The 6,133-nt window shown below is 39.7% G+C and overlaps 2 pseudogenes; both read left to right on the top strand.

Annotated features, from left to right (window-relative positions):
* The first annotated feature begins 71 nt into the window (after positions 1-71).
* On the top strand, positions 72-1,660 carry LOC133887283 (wall-associated receptor kinase 2-like; annotated as a pseudogene).
* Positions 1,661-1,740: 80 nt separating this feature from the next.
* LOC133887284 (wall-associated receptor kinase 17-like) lies at positions 1,741-5,176 on the top strand (annotated as a pseudogene).
* Positions 5,177-6,133: the final 957 nt, after the last annotated feature.

Raw genomic sequence — 6,133 nt, forward strand, 5'->3', positions numbered from 1 at the left:
TGGTCTGCGTTTTTACAGAAAACCCACTAATATTCTATATGTTTCAATGCGAAGGTGAAAAAAAAATCAAGATGTATGATGGAGTATGTGCCATCAAAATCAAGACCCCTAATATCCTTCCCGTTCTAGAGCTGTGTTCACCGGTCAGCAACTGCTTCGGAGGTAGAAGTGGAACAACACCATATACATTTGAGAAAGAAATCCTGGAAGCACCAAATATGGAAGCCCGTCCGGGAAAGGAATGAGAGTTTTTCGCTTGGACACTTGTGTAGAAAAAGGTCCTGACAGCCGACAACTTGGCGCTCTGAAGTTGGCCTCATCAATCCTTGAAGTTGGCCTCATCAAACCATGAAGTTGGCGCTCTGAAGTTGGCATCATTGGATTGTTGAAAGGTTGGAGCCAAGCTTTTGATGGCAAAGTGATTTTATATCATGTGGAATCTTGGAAGAAGAGGAATAGGATGATATTTTTAATGGCACGACGATTTATATCATGTGAAATATATGGAATGAGAGAAATAGGAGAATTTTTCAACGTAATAATATTTTTTCACAAAGTAGCGACTATAACTAAAGAGGACATTTTGCAACATAGGAGAGCTTTTTGTTTCTTTGCATAACTGTCTCATGGTCTCGCGTAGCATTTTGTTCCTGTAAAGCACTATGTAACCTATGATTCTTAGGCCTGTCGGGGTCTACATATTGTCTTCTCTTATTTGCTTGATTGACTCGCAAAGCTTCTGCCTTTTTCTAAAAAACAATTAAATTCCTGAAAATTTTACCACTGCTTATTCTAGAGAAAAGACAAAGAAAAAGATACGCACATACTGGCGGATAGCAGCCAGGTAGGGGGCTCTACTATTGGCAGGGAGTTCTTCCTTACGGATGAGTATGAACCGTATGTGTTTGTCTTCACTGGTGTGGAGGTGGCGCGTCACGGTGGCGATCGAGGAGAAGGGGCACTCCGGATGATCAAGAACAAGTCCAAATACCTTGCCATGGGCCTCATCAAGCACCTGCTATGAACTGATCAGATCATCACTACTACTTCATCATTTTCATTTTTTTCAGGGGCTGATCCAGGAAAAAATGTTATCGGTGTCAACCTATAAAGAACATTGTTGCAGTAAAGAAGCCAATTAATGATATTCAAAATGAACAGTTTGCAAATGAAGTCATCATGCAATCTCAAGTCATCCACAAGAACATTGTTATGCTCTTAGGTTGTTGCCTCGAAGTTGATGCCCTAATGCTGGTCTATGAGTTTCTCTCGAAAGGTAGCCTCCATGACATTCTTCAAGGAAACAGGAAGGACCCTCTCAGCTTGGATGTATGCCCAAGTATTGTTACAGAGTCAGCAGAAGGACTAGCCTATATGCATTCAAAAACCAATAATAAAATCAGACATGGTGATGTCAAACCAGCAAATATATTGCTGGATGATAGGTACGTACGTACCAAAGATCTTCGATTTTGGCATATTAAAGTTGATTATGAGGGATAAACAACACGCCGAATCAGTTATTGGTGACATTACTTATATGGATCCGGTATATCTACAAACATGCTTACTAACTGAAAAAAGAGATGTCTATAGTTTTCGAGTAGTGCTCGGATGGGTACGAAGGAAATCCATACATACAAAGCGGATGCCAGGGTAAGTGTAGTTTACATATATATGCTTTGAATTACTACTATTTTTCTTGAGACGAGTCGAGCTATCTAATTAACATTCTAACCCATGCATAGTTGGTTTGTAGACATTGATGAGTGTCAGAGGCCAGATCAATATCCTTGCAAAGGTACATGCCTCAACAGGGCAAGAGGCTACGAATAATGTACCTGCCCAACCGGAACTAGGGGCAATGTATTTACTCTGCAAGCAAAGGCGTCAGTAGGTAAGTGACTGGTTGAGCACCTCGTTAATTATGGCGTACACCCTAGTACTCCATCAGTTACTAAGGCCTGTACGCATTTTGAAGGTTCCAACTTCATAACTTAATTCTAGCTAACAAATAGTCTCTCAATACATAGATTTTGTTACAAAAATTGGTACTACCATGGGATTAGTATTTGAGAGTACTTTCATATTATGGTGATTTTGTTATGATGAACAATTAATACACCGTAATGGAAATCATCGGCCAAAAAGTAGTTTGAAGATCGCATTGAGTCAAACCGCACCTTAAATTTGGAAGCAGATAGAATATCTATCTTCATTGGGATCTATTTGGATGAAGAGATTAATTTGGATAAAAAAAACCCTTAGTTCGGATCCAAACACTTGATTTAAATTTGTAAACAAAGTCCAATTCAACATGGATTTCAATTGTACCTACAATTTTGTGGATCTAATTCAATTCCTAGATCCAAAAGAACCCTACGAGATCCACTGTAAGCTATTTATATCGACCTAAAAGAGTTGTGAGGTGAAAAGATCCTAAAAAGTGATTTATTGTCCCACAAGGGGTTATTCACAAATTGTGCCTAGTGTGCCCCTTCGATATCAATTGTTATTGAATCCTATCCACACAAATCTCATCAATAAGACTCAAACTAATGTGGTTTTACGCTAAACAGTTTTGCATTCCCAAAAAAATTACATATACTGCTCCATTTTTTTGTGACATCTTAATTATATAAAGTTTATGTAATATATAATGCAATTTCATTGCTCCTCGTATAGGAGGAATAGGTGGTCTTCTTATTATAGCACTTCTGGTTTTCCTTCTTCGCAAAGAGAAAAGGAAGATGAGAGATGTTTGCAAAAGGAATGATGGTCCTACATTAGAACAAGCAAAAATCATTAAGATATAAAAAAAGGAGGAGTCAAGCCAATTTTAAAACATAGCAACTTCAATGGAAAGATTCCTTCAGTGAAGTTTACAAGGACCTTCATTACAATGAACTAGTTACAGTAAAGAAGCCGATTAATGGTACTATGCAACAAAATGAACGGTTTGCAAATGAAGTCATCACAAGTCATCCACAAGAACATTGTTATGCTCATAGGTTGTTGCCTCGAAGTTTATGCCCCAATGCTGGTCTATGAGTTTCTCTAAAGGTAGCCTCCAAAAATTCTTCACGACAATAGGAAGGACCCTCTCAGCTTGGATGTATGCCTAAGTATTGATGCAGAGTCAACAGAAGGACTAGCCTATATGCATTCAAAAATCAATAATAAAATCCGACATGGTGATGTCAAACCAGCAAATATACTGTTAGATGATAGGTACATACCAAAGATCTCTGATTAAGCATATCAGAGTTGATTATGAGGGATAAACAACACGCCGAATCAGTTATTGGTGATATTACTTATATGGATCTGGTATATCTACAAACTAGCCTACTAAATGAAAAACAGATGTCTATAGTTTTGGAGTAGTGCTCCTGGAACTTATTAGTAGGAAAAGCTCACAAAAAGGGAAGAGAGAAACTGAGTTGTTAGATAACGAAATTACAGTGACATTAGACACAGGGGCGGAGCCACGAAGGGGGGTCGCCCCCTGCCCCTTGGGTAGCCCACTAGCCCTGCTACGCGGTTTAGGCTTTAGCTATTATCTATTGAGCCTGTCAACTCATGAGGCAAGCCAATCAAGAAGAATTCACTATGTAAAAAAACTATCAAAATAGATATATTATTAGTGACAGTTTCTTAGTATGCATCATTAATGTACTATTAGTGACGGGTTCAGTACCGATCCGTCACTAATGTGTGACCCAGGCTCGGACCGAACAAAACCCGTCACTAATGAGGGTTTATTAGTGACGACGAGGGAACGATCCGACACTAAAGATATTAGTGACGGGTCATATTAAAGTCCGTTACTAATAATTTAGTCATTAGTGACGGGTATATAAGGGACACATAACTAAATGTAGCCTACTCATTAGTAATGGGTCATTAATATTAAAGTAATTAGTGACGGGTTGTAGTTGTTACTGTCACTAATGATTGACTCATTGTGACGGGTGTCCTTATCACCTGTCACTAATTTTTGCCACTCCTATCTGCTCGACCACTCTTATCCGCCCATTTCTCTTTCTCGACCACTCTCATCTCCGCTCACGTCCGCTCACTTCCTCCTCCCGCTGCCGTCGTCATTCGCACCTCACCACCGACGCTGCTGCCATCCTCCCCCCTCCCACCATAGCCCGACGTACGCCCCCGCCCCTCTACCTGCTAGGGTTATGGCGATGGATCAAGGTAGTGGCGGGGGCCGTTGCCGTCACTGTGGCGGACTTGGATGGATCCCGACAACTCCTCCATCATCTCACGCACCAGGCGTTCCCCCACCGGTCACGATCGAGACCGATCATAGTAAACTCTTTTCTTTTTCTCCTTCATTGTTAGGTTCATAGTAACACTCATTAGGACACAACAATTTAATTGAGTTTATAGTATATTAAGCTCAATTCATATCATCCTATCGTGTAGGTGTTGAAACTGATCATATGGCTTAAAGAGGTAATCCCTGCAATAGGTGGTACTGTACCTTTGGTGCAATCCACTCAGATGGAAGGAATTTTGTAAAGCTATCTATCTCTTTTGACATACGTTCAAGGGGAGAAAGTAATGAGGATATCACTATTAGGGCCTGTGGCAAGACATCACCGATTTCGTTGCATTCCGAAAAAACGCTGTTGAAGGGTGCCTGAAAGTGCTTAAGGAGCATGAGTTTTTTTTGCCTGACTACAACTATTTTTGAATAAAAGCGCTTGAGGAGGGCGAAGAGGATTTGGCTTCGATCAGTGAGATGCTTGCTCAGTTCGATGAATATGATATGGTACAGTAATATGTAATCCGGTTGTTTTGATATACATGACTGTTAGTGTGTATTATTTTCATAATTTTATTTTCTTTACTTGTAGGATATTTTGGTGACACATTTGCGGCAATTAGCTTTCATGCTATCTTAGATCAAGCTATAGAGCATCTTGAGTTAAGCTTTTATGACCCCGGAGTGGACTTCACTGTTGAAGGCAACTTCCAAGCTGATATAAGGTTTTATTTAAGTGAAAATGAATCAGTTAATAAGACATTATTTACTGTCTATGGTAAAGCATCATGTCGTCCATGTCAAGCGAAAGAGAGTGCACTAATTCATGCGCTAATGTATATCGATGAAGTACTATGATACAATATTGTAGATTTCAACTATGTTAAATATTAGAGGTTATGTGCTCCAGTAAATGCTCAAGTGTAATGATGTATGGATATTTGAATAAGTACGTAATGTATGCATAACTATATTGTATGACTGACTTGAGTTAAATTCAAGTTTCTGGATGTATATCTGTGTTCTTGAATGTGAAGAAAAATCCTGACATTACTTTAAGATGTCGTCCATCGAAGTTCAGTTCTGCTCTGTTGAATGGGATGTTGAAGTACTATTTGTTTGTATGCATGCCCTCTGTTCTGAAAGTCGATCTCTTCTTGTAGAAGTCATAAGTGATAGGTTTTAGTTTTCACCCATCACTAATGTGTTATTAGTGACGGGTATCCTTATCACCCATCATTAATGTTAAATAATTAGTGACAGCTATCCTTATAACCCATGACTAATGTTAAGTCATTAGTGACAGGTGTCCTTATAACCCGTCACTAAATGTAGCCTTGGCGGCTCCCTACCGGGGCAACTCATTAGTGGCAGGTTGTTATGAGACCAGTCACTAATGGCTCACTCATTAGTGACGGGTGTCCTTATAACCCGACTAATGAGTGATGTTTACTATTATTTTATTCACCGAGCAGCACGACCAGAAAGTGTCTGTCCACTGCGGCTACTCGGCAAAGGGGCAATTTTTTTGGCGATTCTGCTAAGGCCAAATCAAATCTCAGTGATTTGAAGTTAGTGTCTGTCCCTGGCCTTTGAAGGTTTGCCTCCTCCTCCTCCTGCTCATATATGCATGGTGAATTCTAGGGTTTGAGTTGGAATCAACAATTTTGCTTCTTCTCCCAGATCTTGATATATGTGGATTGTCCCCCTTAATTAGTGTACATGTGTAACCTACGTCTCCCGTTCGGGAGTATTTGATTATAAATATGACTTGGCAACTCGTCATATTTATAAGAAGATGCTCCCGAATTGTCCACATACTTTGGACAGTTCGAGGATATGTGATCCGAG

Source organism: Phragmites australis, chromosome 12 (genome assembly GCF_958298935.1).
Source record: "Phragmites australis chromosome 12, lpPhrAust1.1, whole genome shotgun sequence".
Lineage (NCBI taxonomy): Eukaryota > Viridiplantae > Streptophyta > Magnoliopsida > Poales > Poaceae > Phragmites > Phragmites australis.